The sequence below is a fragment of the Schistocerca americana genome, chromosome X (assembly GCF_021461395.2).
Source record: "Schistocerca americana isolate TAMUIC-IGC-003095 chromosome X, iqSchAmer2.1, whole genome shotgun sequence".
Lineage (NCBI taxonomy): Eukaryota > Metazoa > Arthropoda > Insecta > Orthoptera > Acrididae > Schistocerca > Schistocerca americana.
The window spans coordinates 551,621,758-551,643,698 of record NC_060130.1 but is presented as its reverse complement, the minus strand read 5'-3'; the positions used below and the strand labels follow the sequence as shown (position 1 = coordinate 551,643,698).

General features: G+C 41.7%; 1 long non-coding RNA gene across 1 annotated transcript in view; it reads right to left on the bottom strand.

Annotated features, from left to right (window-relative positions):
* Positions 1 to 21,941, bottom strand: part of LOC124556859 — a 158,345-nt gene that overhangs the window by 84,993 nt on the left and 51,411 nt on the right. The window contains exon 2 of the long non-coding RNA XR_006968709.1: positions 19,962 to 20,093. This is a non-coding gene — a long non-coding RNA (uncharacterized LOC124556859). The remainder of the gene's footprint in view (positions 1 to 19,961; positions 20,094 to 21,941) is intronic.

Below are 21,941 nucleotides of genomic sequence, written 5' to 3'. Positions count from 1 at the left end.
AATATGAAACGAGACTTGTCCGTCCAGGCAACATGTACCCAGTCATCAACAGTCCAATGTCAGTGTTGACGGGCCCAGGCGAAGCGTAAGGCTGTGTCGTGCTGTCATCAAGAGTACACGAGTAGGCCTTCGGCTCCGAAAGCCCCTATCGATGATGTTTCGCTGAATGGTGAGCACGCTGACACTTGTTGATGGCCTAGCATTGAAATCTGCAGCAATGTGCGGAAGGGTCGCACTTCTACCACGTTGAACGTATCTCCTCAGTCGTCTTTGCTCCCGTTCTTGCAGGATCTTTCTCCCGCTGCTGCAATATCAGAGATTTGATGTTTTATCGGATTCCTGATATTCACGGTACACTCGTGAAATGGTCGTAAGGGTAAATCCCCATTTTATCGCTACCTCGGTGATGTTGTGTCCCATCACTCGAGCACCGACTATAACACCACGTTCAAACTCTATTAGATCTTGATAACCTGCCACTGTAGCAGCAGTAACCCATCTAACAACTGTGCCAGACACTTGTCTTATATAGGCTTTGCCGGCCGCAGCGCCGTATTCTGCCTATTTACATATCTCTGTATATGAACACGCATGCGTATACCAGTTTCTTTGGTGCTTCAGTGTAATTTCCAAAACGGTTTAGTTTGTAAACTGTTCTTGTGCCGCCGTGTTTAAAGTATACCGTAGATGGCAAACTGGAGCTATCCAAAACCGCCGCCGAGGCCACTATGTTGCACCAAGGGTCATAGATGGTTGGGTTGAATGACGGCTTGCGCAGATGTGTACGGGTGAACTGACGAGCAGATGTTGAGCAACTGACTGCGCAGATGAAGCAAGGGGGCTACCAATAGTCACCGAAAAGTACATAGCTGCGTAGGGGCGTCTGCAGATGGCACCTGGTCCATGTGTTCATGCTGACTGTTGTTCATCTGGGATGAAGACTGCAGTTTGCACGCCGTTACTGTAACTGGTCGTGCACCTGGTTGTGAAAGGCGGCCTTTTTAGATGAATGATGTTGGTCGTTAACGAGTGCGGCATGAAACATCTGAAGGCAAAAACTGCGCAACAATTGTCGAAAGTGTCTAGAGAACAACTTAAACCTAACTAACCTAAGGACATCACACACATCCATGCCCGAGGCAGGATTTGAACCTGCGACCGTAGCGGTCGGGCGGTTCCAGCCTGTAGCGCCTAGAACCGCTCGGCCACCCCGGCCGGCCCAGCTCTACATGCAGTTTGATTTTCTTCGGTACGATGGTACCTACCAGCAGGACAATGCCACGTGTGGCACAGCTCTCAGTGTACGAGTGTGTTTCGAAGAGCACCAGGATCAGTATAACATACTCTCCTGGCTTCCCAACCAACCGGATTTTGTAATGGTGTGTCGCTGAAAACTTAGTAGCTTGTAACCGATGTACCATAACAACTATATTTCCGGTAATCCTTGTTTACAACACTAGATTAAATGTCTGATGAAAGATTTCACAAGACCTTCATCATTAGGAGCCTGAATATTTTTAAGCGCAGATGTTACAATGCTCTTTTGCAGTGACGTCAACAGACGGGACGCCAGTTTGGCTAGCTAGTGGTGTTGGCAGCACTCTGTTGCTCGGACTTAAGACAAGAATAATGGAAGAAATGTTGGTATTAACATTAGGAAAAAGGAACAATGGTGGCTTCAGTAAAGGGACCACCACGACATACATATTCACTGATTCACTGATTGCGCACAAAACCTAAATGGAGATAACTGAACAAGCTTTCATTTTGTTCCAAGCAGTAGTAAGTTCTGCGCGATAATCAGTGTGCCACTTCGAAATCTAGAAGGAAACAAATGCACCTAAACTCGACAGTATGTGTCTAAGTGACTTCTGTAAAACTCAGTACTGAATACGGGTAATGTGACTGAGCTGCAAATGACAAGCTGTTTTATGAACGAGGAATAATCAGCCACCACTCCATCGGCGTTAAAGGAAAGCAGTCACATGGAAAACATTGCCGTTTTACAATGCCAACTGTGACACTCATCGTGTGTGCCTCATTGCTGCGTTGTGAGAGCATAATAAAGGACACGCATACGCGCAGGCGCCAGTGCGCTTATTGCCAGCGGCAGGCGATCGAATCACTTTAGCAAATGCGGTCCACGGTCGGCTTGGAAAACTGCATCTGACCGTGCTGTCGCTAATTACTCCAGTCGATGTCGCTAGAGCCAAATTGGCTGACGTCAACACCAACAAACGAATTACTCCTCCTACCCTTCAAGGAAGGCAGTCAATAGCGCAAATATACACACGACTTGTAAAAGCTTACACAAAACTGCACTTATAACGGCTACAGAAAAAAAACAGCTTGACATTCGCAGGCCTAACCAGATTCTTTACAAATACCCAGTATTTGCAGTCTCGCTACACAGCGAAATACTCAATTTACGGCGCCATAGCACGCCACTTGAAGAGAGAAAAGGAAATAGCAGAGCCAACTGCTAAAGCAAAGTACTGAGTGGTAATTCGTTTTCTGCATTTGATGGGGAACATTGCTGCAACAATCCAGGCTGAGTTTGTGAAAGCGTGTGTCAACAATGAACTATCAGCTGTCACAGTGGTTACGTGATGACACGCACCAGTGAGGTCAAATAGATCAGTGATGAACGAAATGACTGACCATCTCCCTCTGGAAAACCAGGCGTCGCGAGAGAAGTCTTGGTCCAGCTGTACAAAGGCCGACGTATCACAATCGAATCGATAGTGGAAAAATTTAAAAAAAAATCAGTTTTGGATTAAATTTCAACATATTGCACGTCATTTTGAACATACAAAGTTCACTGCTTTGTGGACTACACGACAACTCACACCACTACCAAAGCCCTCCGAAGCAATGTACACTATGTGATTAAAAGTATCCGGACACCTGGCTAAAAATTACTTACAATTTAGTTGCGCCCTCCATCGGTAATGCTGGAATTCAATATGGTGTTCGCTCACCCTTAACCTTGATCACAGCTTCCACTCCCGCATGCATACGCTCAATCAGGTGCTGGAAGGATTCTTGGGGAATGATAGCCCATTCTTCACGGAGTGCTGCACTGAGGAGAGGTATCAATGTCGGTCGGTGAGGCCTGGCACGAAGTCGGCGTTCCAAAACATCCCAAAGGTGTTCTATACCATTCAGGTCAGGACCTGTGCAGGCCAGTCTATTACAGGGATCTTACTGTCGTGTAACGACTAAGCCACAGGCCGTGCATTATGAACATGTGCTCGATCGTGTTGAAAGATGCAATCGCCATCCCCGAATTGCTCTTCAACAGTAGCAAACAAGAAGGTGCTGAAAACGTCAATGTAGGCCTGTGCTGTGATAATTCCATGCAAAGCAACAAGGGGTGCAAGCCCCGCCATGAAAAACACGACCATACCATTACAACACACCCTCCGAGTTTTACTGTTGGCACTACACACGCTGGCAGATGACGTTCACCAGGCATTCACGGTACCAACACCCTGTCATCGGATAGCACATTGTGTACCGTGATTCGGCACTTCACACAACGTTTCTCCACTATCCAATCGTCCAATGTTTACGCTCCTTACATCGAGCGAGGCGTCGTTCCGCGTTTACCGGCGTGATGTGTGGCTTATGGGAAGCCGCCCGACCATAAAATCCAAGTTTTCTTTCATCCCACCCAGCTGTCATAGTACTTGCATTGAATTCTGATGCAGTTTGGAATTCCTGTGTGATGGTCTGGATACATGTCGGCCTATTACACATTACGATCCTCTTCAACTGTCGGCCTATACGCTTTTGTGCTGTACATGTCCCTTCACGTGTCCACTTCACTACCACATCGGAAACAGTGGACCTAGGGATGTTGAGGAGTGTGGAAATCTCGCGTACAGACGTATGACACAAGTGGCACCCAATCACCTGACTACGTTCAAAGTCCGTGAGTTTCGCGGGTCTCCACATTCTGCTCTCTCATTGTGTGTAATGACTGCTGAGGTCTCTGGTATAGAGTGTTGGCAGTAGGTGGCAGTACAATGCACCTAATATAAAAAACATATATTTTTTGGGGTGTCCGGATACATTTGTTCACATAGTGTAGCAGCGGAAATGGCGCTGCAGTGTCCGGCAAATCCTGACGACCTCTTCGGCCTCCTGATAAAGGACGTGTAATGGGTTTAACCCTAGGACCTCGACACAAGGGCAGCAAAGAAAGCAGGAGAAACACGTGGATTCATCGCCGCCGAATAGGCGAGGACGTAACCATTATGCTGAGTGTGTTTTGAGATTGCTGTGGTATGATTCTCGTAAGCGTAAAACCACAATACGAGCATACGAACTTCCTACGAAAATCTCCAGACGAAGTCACGCTGTCAAGAAGAATCTTCATAGAAAGCTGTTAAACACATGTTACTGCTCCACAAAAAAGCCCCTATCTCATTCTACACAGGACATAGACACACATGCAGCTTCTTTGGACTATCAAATATTGTCCCACCTCCGCCACCTCCCTGATACAAGACCTAGTAACTTTTTTTCCTTTCCCTGGATGAAAAACCGTTGCCTGTTATGTACTTGCAGAACGACGATGGAAGATATTCGAGCTTTTCCTAAACAGCACTATGAAAACTGGGACAAATTATAAAATAAGTAATTTATTAAAACCGTTGTAAGTACAAAATAGCAGTGCCTTTGTCACTAGGAAATACGCTGCAATGTTACTTCGGAGATGCATGCATTTATTTTTTAACAGCACAGGCACCGCTATTTCGTATTTATTCGTCAGTACCAGGCTCTCACCTCTCAATAAATATGTCCTTCCTTGGCGGGAATATACGTAACGTACGATTGTAGGTTGTGCCTCATGGACGGTGAAATATGGAAGTCTGAGTCCGTCCGTGATTCGTGCTCGGACGGCGGATGCAGTTAAGGCGACGGGTCGCCTAAAGCGGAAACTCCGCGTTCGAGTTCCGGTCCGTATAAATTTTCGTCGTCGTCATTCTAATAAGGTGGTTTACATTCGCAGTAAACTGCGGATACATTTCCTCTGTAACGTTATAAATGCCATACCAGGAAATTAACTGACAATACGAAATTTGTTGTTTCAAGTCTCAGTAATACAGAGGTTCAAAATGGCTCTGAGCACAATGGGACTTAACATCTTAGGTCATCAGTCCCCTAGAACTTAGAACTACTTAAACCGAACTAACCTAAGGACATCACACACATCCATGCCCGAGGCAGGATTCGAACCTGCGAGCGTAGCAGTCGCGTGGTTTCCGACTGTAGCGCCAAGAACCGCTCGGCCACCGCGACCGGCTAATACAGAGGCACTAGATTTTATCTGTGGTAACGTAAGTTGAGAAATAGAGCCGTAGCACTTAGACTAGTAGCACTGTACCAAAAAATCCATTTCTCTTTGCTTTTAAATTTTTTGCATTACAATAATAAAATAACATTTAAGAGAAAATCCGCATTGATTACTGTTTCTTATACAACACCGTTCTTGGGATCTGATGTAGTAGTGTTTGCTGTAAAACTCCCTGTGCTGTTGAGGCGGAAATAGCAACATCGTCAACAGGTCATTTTGTTTTGAAACTGGTAAACATGGCCGGTCTGTCAGATAAAATACGACATGACATACAACTGCCATGGTCATCCTGCTTTTGAGTGCATTAACGTTTTTCATTCTTTCATTTCAGATTAAGAAGTATTATATAACTATTCGAGATGGATGAGTGTAAGGTACATTGATCCTATTCCATTTGGGGATCTTAGACGTCTGCGCTGACAAAAAGGATCAGCAGCATCTTGAAAAGCAAAGAAATCAGTTGTCTGCATTAGAATTTCATGGAGTTGGTTAATGGTTTTAGATGACTCAACAATCTTGCGTAAATCTTGCGGACCAAAGGCCTTGGATTACCTGTAACTGTAAAATCTCTGAAGCAGCTCAAAAAGCTGTGCCCACGCACTAAAAATTTGCTTGGTATGTCTTCAAACCATCACAGGTTAAATGGAGAAGACATTGACGCATGGCACTCTGAACGGCAATGGGAAGCCCTGCTTGGCACAAAGGCCATGCGCTGCCTACAAACTGACGTTTGAAAGAGTTTCTTCATGATTTAACACTTGGAACAAGTCTAGGGACATGCAACAGTGTAGCTAGAGCACGACTGCACTGGAAACGGTTTTTTTTTTTTTTTTTTTAAGGAATGGTACTTGAAACCTTTTTCGTTTCCACTCTCTGTATGAAGAATAGGGAGCCGCAAAATATTGGCTAAATGGACCCTTTCAGTCAGCTGTACTTCGATAATAAGTTCACTTATTTCCTCGTAATGTTAATTTATCAATGAAACACACAATATGGTATATTTTATTCCGTCAACGATCACATTTTTTGGTTGGAGACGGATCCAAGACACACACATTTCGATAGATGGCTAAATAACATGGAGTTAATGTAACTCAAGAGTTCATACAAGCACTGTCATGTCCATGTATAATGTCTCAGATAATACTGAAGATTGGGAAGTGTTAGGGTTGAGAATTGTCTGGCTGAAAGTCGTCTGCTGTATGCACCTTTCACGTTATGTATTTATACGTGAATCGATAAGCACTGGTATGTCTCACAGAACCTACAGTCACCCTTCCGTCTGCTAGAGTAACTTAATCCTAAGTTAATAATTGCAAAGGCATATCGTAAGTAGTTCACTTAAACTCCGAATTTAGCCAGCCGACCGTGTTTCTGGGCATGGAGCACCATCTAGAAGTGGCCACATGGCGTGGTGTGGAGAACAATCTCTGCTTTCCTGCTTGCTGCCGTATGTGTGAGCCGAACTGCTTAATATTCTTGTATTCTGCTATCAAACTGGTTCCACTAAAGTGACATCCTCCAGTATTACGATCAGACGGTTGTGTGGGACGTCCTATTCATCTACGCAAGATACTCTATAACTGTGTTTCACGTGTGTAATGCTAGCTCTTTGTTAGAGTGCACAGCTCCTTTAGAACCCGTGGGAATAAGTATTTATTTTTTATCCAGTCGTCTGTTACTGCAGGTCGCCTCTGTCGTTGCTTTTCCACTCATTGAATAATAGTATGGGCTGTAATATAAACATAGGTTTATTTTCCGTTGCCTTCTGTAAATGTATGATTATATGAAGTCACATAGTCCGGTTAAAGACACTTGCATCTAAGACATTAGGTTTTGTATCCAAAAAAAAAAAAAAAAAAAATGGTTCTGAGCACTATGGGACTCAACTTCTGAGGTTATTAGTCCGCTAGAACTTAGAACTAGTTAAACCTAACTAACCTAAGGACATCACACACATCCATGCCCGAGGCAGGATTCAAACCTGCGACCGTAGCGGTCTCGCGATTCCAGACTGCAGCGCCTAGAACCGCACAGCCACTTCGGCCGGCGGCTTTGTATCCATTTACTGCTCAATATATACACCTACATTCAATATTCAGATGATATGGACTTCTTGCGAAGTTATTTTTCACTCTTCTGATCTTATTTGAAATCCTCACATGTGTTCATTTAAGGACTACGTTCGTGAAAGAAATGCGAACAGTTTCATTATATTTAAAGACGAGAGAGAATAAATTGCCTTCAATAGAGGTGATACTTTCTCATTTTTGAATGTAATTTTCATCTAGCGAGGTAAGTGCGTGTTGCGGTGACTACTGCAGCCTACATCCATTTGAAATTACTTACTGTATTCATGCCGAGGATATCGTCTACAAATTTATCCTCCTCCTTCTCGCTCCCCTACACACACAGACAGTTTCTCTCCATTTCCAAATTTACTGTTCCTTGATTTCTCATGATATGACGTAATCAACCAAATGCTTCTCTTAGACAAGTCGATTCGATATCTCTTTATTAGTTATTCGATCTACACGTCTAGCCTTCAGCATTCTCCTGTAGTACCACATTTCTAAAACTTCTCTTCTTGTAGGAACTGCTTATCGTGCACATTTTCCAGTTACGCAGTTTGCTACTCATCAAGCATAATCTTTCAGAAAATCTGTGCCTCAAACATATTGCTGTTTTAGGGTTTAGTACCACCTGAAATATACATCCCTAATTTATCTCAAAACACAAGGGGACCATCAGGCCTGTTAATCACGGTTTTTTAAGACTCTTAGCTACGTTGTAGAGGGACCTGTCCTGAGTACATGGCTAGCGGCTTTTCATGCGACAACCTCTTGTTTCCGAGGCCTTCTGCCTAGCTCCTCTACCCGTATCGTTAGTAATGTTTCGACCAAGGGAGAGTGGCACTGCGTCTACGGTTCACTACTACCACACTGACATTACTAGTTCACATCATGCACGTGTAGGGTTTTTTTCGAATTTCATGGTAAAAAATCGTCGCTAAACAGTATATTTCATTCAAGATTGAGACTAGAGAACTCATTTCTCATTTTGATCTCGATTATGTGTTTAATACCGATCAAACCGATTGCTAGGACCAATCGACGTACAATAGACAGCTTGCGGAACAAAAAGCGATAACCGTCCCTGTGCACAACGATTAGACACTCCTTCACAGCACAGTATACTATAACTGCGGATATGCATACCTGTCCGAAGGAGCAGGCGCTTCGGTGAATACAGCCATCATGAAATACTTCTCAATGGTTCAAATGGCTCTGAGCACTATGGGACTTAACATCTATGGTCATCAGTGCCCTAGAACTTAGAACTACGTAAACCTAACTAACCTAAGGACATCACACAACACCCAGCCATCACGAGGCAGAGAAAATCCCTGACCCCGCCGGGAATCGAACCCGGGAACCCGGGCGTGGGAAGCGAGAACGCTACCGCACGACCACGAGGTGCGGGCAAATACTTCTCAAATACCTCTTAACCACACAGGCGCCGCAATATCGTATCGTGTCTGTAAAAGTACATTCTGTAAATTTTTCATCAGTTTAGTACACCTGTTTCCACAGGAATGACCAAATAGCCTTGGTTCGCATCAAGTTGATGGAAGATAACAATTTTTTTTAAATTTTAAGAACTATGTTTCGGTGTCGCTTTTGGAAAATCCGTCTTCGTGCAAGGCAACACCTTCCCTCAAAAGATGAGTAGCGCTATATGCATTTATGTTTCGGTTACTTCTACGACAAATGCAATCCCGATTTCTGTTTTAGCACTGCAAGCGATGCAAGCGAGAGTGAGTGAGACGATTCCGTAATCTATTCCATAAGAAACGGGGTACACATTTGAAGAAAGGATGCTGTGACGATTGCGATATTAATGAAGTTAGTACGGTGAAAATGACTGCATTTGAATAATTTTGTGTGAAATATTTTATTCAATGAAATTCTATACGATGAAAGTGAAAAAAAGACATGTGCAGTATCTGAACTCGTACAGCCAGCGTGGTAGCCATGAACTTAGCCGCTGCGCTACTCTCGCTTGGTGGTAACATTACTAAAGTTACAGGCATAGACGGTACCCATCAAATTTAAACATCGATTTTCTCGGAAACTAGAGGCAATCGTATGAAAAGCCGCTAGCCAGGTACTTAGGACAGGTCACTACCCAACTTACCTAAGACCCATCGAAATTCGTGATTAACAGGTCTGATGGCCCCCTTTTCTGTTTAGGATCCTAAAACGTCTCTATGATTTTAGTGATTTTAATCCTAATGGCATCAAACATCCAGTATGGAATGAGTACCATCGTCACAATAAAACAGCCGACCGCTGTGGCCGATCGGTTCTAGGCCCTTCAGTCTGGAACCGCGCTGCTGCTACGGTCGCAGGTTCGAATCCTGCCTCGGGCATGGATATGTGTGATGTCCTTAGGTTAGTTAGGTTTAAGTAGTTGTAAGTCTAGGGGACTGATGACCTAAGATGTTAAGCCCCATAGTGCTTAGAGCCATTTGAACCAAAAATAAAGTTTCTTATCCTATTAAACGGGAGGTAGATGTTATGATTTAACTTGCTTTCATTTCGTAGGGACGTAGGAATTGTAGTCAGCAATCTTCTGAGTGATATGCCTATTTAGCTATGTATAGAACTTGAGAGTATTATGTGACAAATTAATAAGTTTTCTCTGTAAAATAATATTTATAAAATTCCACAAAAACAACGGATAAGCAGAAAACAACATGAAATCCTGAACTATGTAAATAGATTAGATGCTAAGGAGGTGCCACTTGAATTTAGGGTAGTGGATAACATGAAGAAATATATTTTATGTCACTGTAATGCCAGGTTTTCCTGAAACCATAAAAATCTTACGACTCTGAAAGCAAAATTTATTATAAAAGGATACATATTGTAGTGTTTCAAGACTTCACCAGAAATGTGATACGAGAGTGGAAATTCGGTGTGTGTGTGTGTGTGTGTGTGTGTGTGAGAGAGAGAGAGAGAGAGAGAGAGAGAGAGAGAGAGAGAGGGAGGGAGAGAGAGAGAGAGAGAGGGAGAGAGAGAGAGAAAGGTATTTTTTTAACCGTGAGAGATAAGAGTAGAAAGGAAGAGATATTTCAGAGGAGAGGTGATAGGCATGGATCATAGTGCCTTGTGAGATAACTTTCGCCAAATATTAATCCAATGTACTTGGTACCAACAGCTGGCAAAATACAGAGTACAGTTCAGACCATACGCCGAAGGAGGCTTCACTTGAATTACATCAACTGGCAAATGAGAGTATATTACACATCAGAAGGGGTAGTATGGGGTTAGTAGTTAGATTAAACTAGTGTCTGCAGAGGACATATAAATAAGGATTCTCTGTCTCACTTTATGTTTATTACTCTGTGCGTGTCACACGCCGAATGATATACAGGTGAAGAACACAGAAATCTGTCAGGCAAGCAGTCTCCGAGTGACAGGTAATACGAGCTGTAGCAGAATGAAAAATATTAATTCATACTCCGCAAAATCTAAAATAGATCACGACATGTGTACACACACCACAACCACGCAAAAACTTGTTGGGCTATAATATTGTTGTATTACCGGTGGCTAGTAACCAGATGCTCATCTGGACTCTATTGCGGTGCAATATGTGGCATCCAGTAGGGCAGAGTACATTGTCCGGCCGATGTGGGCGGCGCCACGTAATAACGGGCCAGGCGGGTGGCGCGGCCTCCAACCACGCTCACGCTGGGAAAGCCAAGGCAGCTGGTGAAAGCAGCCACACTTTCCAACCTCACACCGCCACATGTGGCTAAAAAGCAACATTAACTCGCTCTATAAACACTCGTGTCAGTGAATGACCCGTATAACATTCCTCAGAGTAAGGAAACTAACACTCGGTTTCAGTTTTCCGATTATGTGTAACAAAAGCCTTCATCGAGTGGCGAATAAAAGAAGTTTTAAGAGCTTAGAAATTCCATGTGATGTTTGGGGTAATTTCCTTAAATATGTTTAGGAGTGATTATATTAGAAACACTTTCAACGAGAAGCATCTCAAGTAGTGAAACATCTGTAACTACGTTGATTAAATACATTTGATCCCTCCTGCGAGAGCTAATGTTCCAAAGAAAATAAAATAAGAACCATTCGTACCGACGCAAACAATTATCAGCGAGCACATAAGACTCAATATCTGCAGTTTAGCGATCCTGTCACTTCGATACTGTAACATTATTCTTGAAATTTTTTTACGGAAGTAAGTAACGGAGCTTTTTAATAAGTTTTTAACTTACAGAAGGGATAATAATAAAGGGATTGGAGATTATATATTATTTCACAGTCAATGATTTCAAATTTCAATAATTGAGCACACACTTGATTAGTAAACTTCCTATCATTTTATCACGATACAAAATACAGTTGAAACATAATTCCGAGAACCGGTGAAAGTACTAATCTGACAACATTTTCTGAACAGAGCTTCTTTGAAATGAAGTATCTCCCTGATGAAAGACTAGAACACCCATGAAAGAAACAAAATTCTCATGGAGCAGCTTTACACACAGATAACCCTCATCTCTCTATTTTTGTTGTGAAGATGCCACACTACTGGCTTTTTAACTTACCATAAAAACGTCGTACTCTATGGAGAACCACATCGCGCTTGCTCTTACTTATTCCGCTCGAGAAACTTGGGAAGATGTGCCCTTCAACACTTACTCTGGCGCAATCTGTAATTGGCACTATAATCTACTCTTATTTCCCTACGCTGTCGAGAAAGGTGGCTCAGTAGTTAACGTACTGGACTCGTATTCGTGAAGAAAGAGATTAAAACTCTATTCGGCCATTCAGATTTCAAATTTCCATGGTTTCTTTATAAACTGTGTAAGGGAAATGCGTAGATGATTTCTTGAATGAGTTTGTAATAAGAAAATTGGCCATGAACAACAATATAAATTATAGTAATAAAAGTTAAACCACTAATAAAAATAAGAAAGCGAGCGAAGGCAAACATATCAACGTAGTACACTAAAACGATGTTAAACTGGTGAACACGGCTGGTAGCTGATAACGTTAGTTAAATGTGGGAACTGTTTTCAAAAGCTATGTTATAATGAGCACATTACCGTGCTACTTCCGCTGAGTTATGAAACACACAGATTTTAAAATATTTCTCCTGTCTGGTTATTTAGCTATTGACAGTGCTCTCATTTGACGTATTGGGTAACGGCACACTCGTCGTATATCATTAACTTCCTCTTGGCGTATAAAACAGTTATTACTTAATGTGAGCCACATTAAGCCATTAACCTTATAATGCGTCACTTTACGTTCAAATAATCATTATTAATGGCACTGTATCCGCTATATACCACAACAGGCTTCCATGAATGACCTTACTCACACGATCTATAAACTACAATTTACGAAGCGTATTATAATTGACTTCATTGACTTCAAATGGTTCAAATGGCTCTGAGCACTATGGGACTTAACATCTGAGGTCATCAGTCCCCTAGAACTTAGAACTACTTAAACCTAACTAACCTAAGGACATCACACACATCCATGCCCATGGCAGGATTCGAACCTGCGACCGTAGCGGTCGCGCAGTTCCAGACTGTAGCGCCTAGAACCGCTCGGCCACAAAGGCCGGTTCATTGACTTCAATTGGATCTTTTATACTCTATTACCTTTGTTGTTTCTGAATACTGTAAAGAACAGAAAATATTGACATATTCGAACATTCACTTATTTCAATATAATTCTTCGCTATGCGAACCAGTTTAACATTACTTACTAATATCTGTAGCTTACAGTTTTGAAAATTACCTCCATTCGTGTCAGCCAACTAGCGGACTACAATCTGCTTCTTCCTCCAAGAGATCGCAGAAGCTAGTTGATGCAAACCATCCAAATTCGCGTAAGTAAGGAAACACGCGCTATTATATACATACTGTAGATAGATAGAGAGACCTCATAAGTTAGTGAAAAACTTTGTTTTACAGCTACATGACGCTACATGTAGTGTGGAAGAATATTCTTCTTAACGCTTTGTTTGTGTATGATTTCAAATAAATTGATTTAAAAAAGACTGTGCATTGAGTACTTGCAATCTGCTTGTCTTTCACTTATATACGTTCGTCAAAGGATTCATTTCTTTTTCTGGCAATTAACAGGTAAATCATGCACCCTATGACAGTCAAAAACGAGGCACCACGAAGGAATTATCTGAATGGGACAGAAATCGACAGATGTGATGTACATGTACAGACAGACAAATGATTACAATTTTAGAAAAACATGCATAATTTATTCGAGAGACTTTGACGCGCACGTCAATAAAAAGGCAGTGGTTCTCTCTAAGACAACCTAGTTCAGCAGCACCTTCGGTACCACCTGTGCACTTTTGTTGGGCACTCTAAAACCTTCCTGTACAAAGACAGGCATCCACTGACTCCAAGGCGCTAGCGTAACAGGCTTTCGACACCCAGCATACCTTGCATGCAAATTCGGCGATGTAACGTCACTCAACTCACTCAACTGACGCGTGTGGAAATGGTTACATGTCGGACCAGCACCTGGAAATCAGTGAATGGCTGCCTCTGTAAAGGCACATTTTTAAAGTGCTCAACAAATGTGCGCGGTTGGCACCGAGAGTGTTGCCAAAGAGAGGGGACTTAGTGGGACCACATGTCGTTTTATTTTACGTGTGTGTCAATGTTGCACGGCTCTGAACAATAACACAGCAAAGGAAGTGAAGCAGGAGAGCTAAAAAACCATTAACACCCTTTGCTGCTTCACAACACGTCGAAACGGTCCCTCGTGGTTCTACCCTGTATACCAGAGCAAACATTGTGCTCGCCCTACACTCCAGAGGGGTCAGATCGCGTTCAGTGAGGTTGCAGCCATACAGTGTCCGTAGAGAAAGGTTGAATCTTATAACTGCCAAATATCCACAAGTATTTATTATTTCGTTTTGTAAATAAGAAACGGCTTTTTCTTTCTGCAATGTATTAAACTTGTTCCAGAGGCGTTTCGCCTGTTACTTTAAGGCGTCTAGAACGATATTATTTTGTTTTGATGTGCGATATTTGTAGATTATAAAACAGTTCACATTTTCCTATTCACGTAACTAAGTGATTAGTTACAGTAGATCGAGTTTTTGGTTGACATCTGCGCTTCCTTGCATCTGGTCACAAGGTGAATGTCGCCCTGTAACTTCCCTTACATGACATAAGCAAATTTTCAAGTTACGAAATTTCTTCTTCACAAGTTTCATGTTCTTTGGGCTAATTGCTGTGGGTAGATCGCTATTATTCTTCTGCCACTATCTGTAGATATTCTACCGAAAACTGTTATTTAAAGTCGTAAGTTTTCTGTGTCAGCTTATACCTCTTCCTCTCTCGTTTGCTTATGTGCATGTAGCCAACCTAACTACCATTCGTTCATTACTGTTCTCTTTATACCTGTGTGCGTGTGCATGCGTGCGTGTGTGTGTGTGTGTGTGTGTGTGTGCGTGCGTGTGTGTATGGGGGGGGGGAGGGGAGGGGGGGGGCGGAGGGCGTTTGTGTGTGGTTACTTAGAGCGAGTTGTAGGGAGTAGAATGTAGTAGCTGCCAGAGAATGGTTGAGATCTTCGGTGTTAAGCTAATTTGAGCTTTGGTTTAAATGTTTTGTGGAGGGTTCATGTAAAAGTAAGGAGATAGGGATTTGGAGGTATTATTTTGATAACCATCACCTGCTGCAGTGTTAGTCTACTATTTTATGTATTAATGAAAACAGTGAGTTTACTCTTACATGAACTCCTCCACAAGACATTCAAACCAAAACTTAAATCACGTGAGCGCCAAAACTTACAACCACTCACTGACACGTATTACATTCACATTCAACTTCCTACAACTCACTCTGACTAAACCTCCCCCCCCCCCCCCCGCACACATACACGTACACACAGGTATGAAGAGAATAGAAGGGAACAGACGTTAGTTTTCGGCATATACTTCGTCACATTGGCAACATGTATATAAACAAACCAAACAGGAAGGCATATAAAGAGAACACACAATAAATATGATTTTAAACTACAGTTTTCGGTTAAATATCTATTTAAATATCTATAGAGAGTAACAGAAGAATAATGGTGCTCCACAGAAATTACCGCCAAGGAAATTAAAATTGTGAAGAACAGAGTTCGTAACTTGAAATAGTGCTTACGTCTCGTGAGAGAAGTTACAGTGCCACCTCCAGCATGTGACCAGACGAGAGGAAACGCAGAGGCCAGCCAAAAACTCGATTAACTATAAGTAATCACTTATTTACGTAAAAAAATAAAGTGTAAACTGTTTTATAATCTACAAATTTCGAATGTCAAAAGAAAACTGTATCATTACAGACGCTTAAAGTAAAAGGCGAAACGCGTCTGGAAGAAATCAAATACTTTTTGAGCAAGAAAAAGGCGTTTGTTATTTACAAAACGAAATAATAAGTACTTATAGATACTTAGCAATTATCTATTATGTCATACCAGCAAATTTGTTTCCGTTTAAGATCTGTGGGTCTGTGCAGAATATTGTAAATACCAGTGTGTTCCATGCCACTGAACTTCTCATTTACATGCTACTAAAAATGTTCATCGATCCATTGTAAAAAACTATAGTTATTACCACGTCTCGATGGATAAAACTATTTAGCATATTTGCCATGCGATAAAATATCTGACTGCTTGCGAGCTATCATTTGCGGAAAAACATGTTTTGATATCTTCTACCGTTAACGAAATTTGGGGCTGTTACAAACCAGATGATTTACGACGAGCAGGGAGGAATATGGTTGCATTGCGCGTGACACGCGCGCGCCGCCACGGGCCGACATGCTATTTAATATCTCGAGAACGGCGATTGCTATCGTTCTGCTGTCAACTTTAAAAACTATAATCATATATTGGCTATATTTATAGACTGTAAAGTATTATCTAATATTAATTAAACGCAAGGTCTACGCAATACGTTTTACCTCGGCACACTCAATAACATTTCGTGTAGTAGTTTCTTAAAAGCGATACAGCAAATAAAGAAATTCAGTTATCTATCGTAGGAAGATATCAAGCTGTAAGATGTGGAAAATTATTTTCATGGAACAATTTCCTTGAAATTGGATGATACGTATTTCATAGCTACCGTCTGCGAGTGCGTCCCTGCTTCGGTGGAAGTTCGTAGGCCGATGACCAGGGATTGTGTACCTGACGTCACACTCAGCGCATTATGTGAATGGCGGCGCGCACCTGCAGCGTTGCGCACAGCAGAAACAGCGGTTCGACATGGGCAAACTGCGAAGCAGAGACGGCTATGTTGCGCCGCTGAGACAATTTCCATGGCAACCGCGCCACAACCTCGCAGTTTTGACAATTATCGTATGTTGGCTAAATTTCATACCTAAATTTTTCATTACCTAAAATGAACTAGTCACAAAGTCTATGCAATAGGTTTTTCCCTCTGCACACTGAATAAAGCTTCGCGTAATGATTTACGTTAAGTAACTGTAGTAAATAACGAAAAGAAATTCGGTTCTTTATCGGCAGCCCTAATGGGAACCAGGGTAAATAGGCCACGCCGCATGGCAGCAGGTACAGTATTGTCTCTGCAAATCTGTATCGATTCTTTCTCATGTGATTTTTGCTAGTTTGTAACTGTATGAGTTGTTATTAAAATAGGACTGATCGCTTTTCCCAGTTTCTATAATAATCGAATATTTCAAAGCCATGGAAATTTTACAATAAACATTATTCTTTCTTAAAAATGTTTTATTTATAAATCAAAAAGTTTAGCACTGCTGCTGTGGAAATTGACATGATGAATTTTTATCCGGTTGTTAGCAAAATATGAAAAACTTGTTGGAACAGACACCAAACAAATACTGAAAATACTAGATATTCGGAACTGAAACATCGTTATCGGTTTTAACCAGCCCGTTTTTCGGATCCCCAAAGCAGTCTCGTCGACATGATCCTGTCGTAGATGGGGAGTGAATTCAACAAAGTTTTGCCCATAGCTCAGCCTAGTGTAAGCAGTTACTCACGTTTCTGCCTGACGTTTTCTGCGTCGACGTTTACGTTTCGAGCCACACAAGATTCAGTCACAACAAGGCCTTTACAATGGTCATGGACAACAAGATGTAGAGTGTTTTCAATTCATTCAGAGTGTGGAGACGGAAGGTAATACTCCCCTTTCATGTTTATTGTTCCGTCTTAAGGCTACACTTCACATAAGTGGAAAGCTAACCACAAGAACGCGGTAGCCACATACCGTAATTGAGCATGAGAGACACTCTCAAAAGCGTGATGTGATTTATACCATTACAAGAGAAAAGATTCACGGTGTGTCTCTAGTTGCATAAATTTGGTTACAGGAGTCATGTACAGGGTGTTAGGTGTATGGGAAGAAATACTTTGAGAATTGGTACCTTAATATGTACCCACTTCATTGTGTTAGTTGTCTTTTCTCTGCGTTTAATAGGATTCCCGCAACGCATCACATTATTTACTACTTGATTTTTTCTGTACGGTCGTAACTGCACTGCGAAGTGGACTATGCCTGTCAGTATAGACTACACAATTTGCATCGATGTGTCGTCACTTCAATATCTGACCAGCTCTCAGGCGAAAATAAACATTAATGGTTGCTTCTGCCACGGGTACTTGCAGGCATTAACCAACCTGGAAACATACTACTCATAATAGCTACAGTTATTAGTGTCAACTTAATGTTGTTCAGTACACTGTCCTCAGTCATCAATAAAAATATCTACATTTACACCCTTGATACCCTGTATGTGGATGTGCTGGACATACGGATTTTTCCATAATTTCGAGAACGAACCAAAAATTTCGTTTTCCAATAGTTCGAAGCACTACCACACCAGCATATAAGAGCAGTTCTTAGCAGTGAGCTGCCTCAACGATGGATCGGCTGTAATCTGCGTACAGATATCACTTTTCACCATTGGCCACGAAAGGCCTCTCACATCAGTTCGCTTTTAGGCTGGAATGGGGGAGGGTTAAAAGACTCGGATTATGTGTCTTCCCACCAACAACTTTGGGTAAATTGTGACGTCGCGTGGCAACAGAAAATCCATTAAAAAGTGTGAGACGAGTTTGGATATATGTCGTGTGTCCGGTAGAGAGAACATTGGAAATCTTTGAAAGGTAAATTAAAACTTTGATCTAAATGTAATTGTAAAATGTATCTCAGGATTGTATTTACATTCATGTTAAAGATATATCCTGTAAAACTGATAATTACTTCGAAAATAAAAATTTTGCCGTAGGTTAAAATTAACTGGAAGGTTCTGTTTACATTTATGTAGAAGCTATAGTGTTGTGAAATCAGATGAATGTTTTCGAAGAATTTTTATTCGTCCTCTCTATACCTATTACTCTTGCATAAGACACCTGACACTGGAATATTTTCAGTGGCCATGTAGCGCAGTCGTAGCCCTCAGTTTGAGAACCGATATAAATGATACCTAGCCCATTATAAGATCACCAGACAAGAAATTAGTCACACCATATACGCACACACAAATGAATCAGTAAGCGCTTACAGATAGCGCAGCAGTAGAGTCACGTGCTCAACCGCACGCGCACTGCCATTACGTGAACATAAGGCAGTGGCGATCAGCAAGACTTTCGAGCAGACATTCTACATAAACATGGCTAAAGTTAAGGACATGACAGAGTGGTAAAAAGAGGTAATTCTGTAAGGCTGTCCCCATGGCCATACAGTTGCGTGATGTTGCTATATTTGTTCGCGCTCCGTGTAGGATTGTTCAACGTGTCTACAAACAGTGGTGCAACACACATGGCCACGAAAAATAACGACAGAGTTGTCGTCGGAAAGAGATCCTGTCTGAGAGAGACCGGAGACACGTTTCACGGTTTCTGAATCAAAGTCACTTAGAAACCCGACGGGAATTGCTGCAGACAGTGAATGAAGGTCCACCACAATCTGTTAGCAAGGAACATAGCGACGGAAACTGCGTGTAATGAACATTTGGATTCGGATCACCTCCCAAGAGGTAATTGCTCACACAGGTACATAATGACTACAACAGCAAAGTTCATCGGACTGGAAGAACATGTGACTGGTTTTCTGAACACTCTCCCATCCTATCACATCTCGATTGTTCTAAAAAGTCACCGGGCTTGAAAACCATACAAAATGTGTGTGACATGTTGGACGGAGGGTAAAACGTCGACATTAGCTTCCTTACAATTTCGTGGAACTGTGCTATCACATCCTAAGCGAGTGGCTTAACCTGGATGCAACGTATCTACATAACCTTTCGGACTCACTTCCTAACCGAATCCAGGTGGTTATCAAGTTCAGGTGCGGAATTATACAGTACTAAATTATGCTTATAAAATGAATCCTCTAGGATTGAGTAATTATTTTGTCCGGTGAGTTAACAGCTACAATTGTTAACGATTTCTTGAAATTAAATTTTCAAGAGACAAAATAATAGTGATAATGCTAAATTAGTGATGAGAGCAATCCATGTAGCAGGACTGTACGTATAGCTTACCAGGCTTGTCGAGATGAGGGGCAGGCGGCGTAGCGGCCCTTGCGATCTTGGCGAAGGGAGCGCCGTACACCAGCCCTGGCGCCGACGGTGGTGGCCCGTATACAGGGGGCGGTGGCGGGCCCGAGTACCCACCTGTCCACGCAAAAGTTTCTTCAGCATACACTGGTCTCATTTTTAAGATAAAACGGCTTATGTAACACACTACATTTTTACATGCCATTCATTGTCACTTTCGCTAGACAATGTTTCAAGAAACAATGATAAAATGTGTAATCATTATCGAAATATAAATCACTTTGACCGTCTTTGAGAATAATTTAGGTGAGATGTGGCTCGAAACACGGAATATGAACATCAATAAGCACATGAAATCATTCGTTCGAATTTCACATTGTGTCGTACAGTGAAAGAATAAAATGGAACTGCAGTGCGCCATCTTATACGGAGGAAATCCACAAAAATGGCCGTAAGTCAAAATAAATTAGAAATGCATATTATATAAGAACATGTTTCGCAAACAAGATGAAGAATGGGTTACACATTTAGCTAAAGATGAATTATGATACACTTGTTACCTCAAATTATACAATACGAACCACTCTTAAAAAGAAGATATCGATTTACTTAAGATGAAAACACTTGGAAAACCACTATTAACAGAGCATATCGCTATTCCCAGCTGCGAAATTTTTAGGAAGGGTTGTAGGATGCTCTCTATGAACACTGTTGCTTTCAGATACGGAGACCTCTCTTAGCATTCTACGTGGTGCAAACATTCAGCAATGGGGAACTCACGCCCCAGGGCAACCCCATATGGATTGGAATTATACCATTCTCATCCCCTGCGTCCATCCAATATGCTGTTCGCAGTCACCCCTTCAAACACAAGACTGCAGGGTTCATCTGTGAAAATTAAAAACTTCCATTCAGCATCGGTCCAATTACAGTAAGTAGAGCACAATGCTACACGCACACCCACACGGGCTGAATGAAATTCTGTTTCTTGTAGGTGAAAATGTTTCTTTCTTAATTGAAAATATAAATTGTTATTACTGTTTACGTTTACGGTAAGAAAAATTTGTTAGGTATGGGAATATTTTATTTCAAGAATAATACATTCAGTCGTTTTGCGGTACAGGTTTCTGTACAGGGATTAAATAAGATAATCTCTTTCTAATTAAATGATGAAAAGTAGGTGAATAGTTCGATGTCATTTATAGTAAGCTGTAGTCAGAATAGGCACAGTATTATTTTCTAAGGTTGTCATTATTATGGGGTGATGGGTCGAATCAACTCACCTACTCTCTGCCTGGCTGTCAGTGGTACATACGCAGCTGAACGTTTGACAAACAGACCATGCGACTCTCGTCACCCAACTCACAGTTTGTCAGGGAACTGAAAGTCATAAGACAGCTGAAAGTTCTGAAAACAATCGACTTTTAGGCATCGCTGGTTTTCACGATAAAACTAAAGCCACATATCGGTTCTGTTGATGGGTATTTATTTTCTTTCGACGTGATTCATGACTATGATGAACAACTTTCTTCACCTTTGTATCGTAGCCAAAGCCTTGAGATGACACTTCGTGGCTTGTTAAAAGCTCCCTAAACTTCGGTCTATCCGGCTACTGTGTATCTAGAAATACACAGCTTCAAAAAAAAAAGGCTGAAATGGGGTCCTTGTGGTCTTAATTTTGTAAATTCCAGTAGTAAACTACTCTCTGGTCACAATGAATATACAAACGCGACTCAACGGTATATGCAGTACGATTTTACATCATTCTTACATCACGTGCCTATTCATTCCTGTGCAATTTCCTCTTCCGATTTTCTTCTTTTCCATATTACATCAATTATTTCACTCTAGTAGTTATTTTGAGACATCATTTGTCCAAAGTGATGTTGAGTTAACGAAATAATAAAACGCGTGGCAATTCTGAATGGAAAGTACTGTGAAACGGATTAGGTCAGATACAGTTGG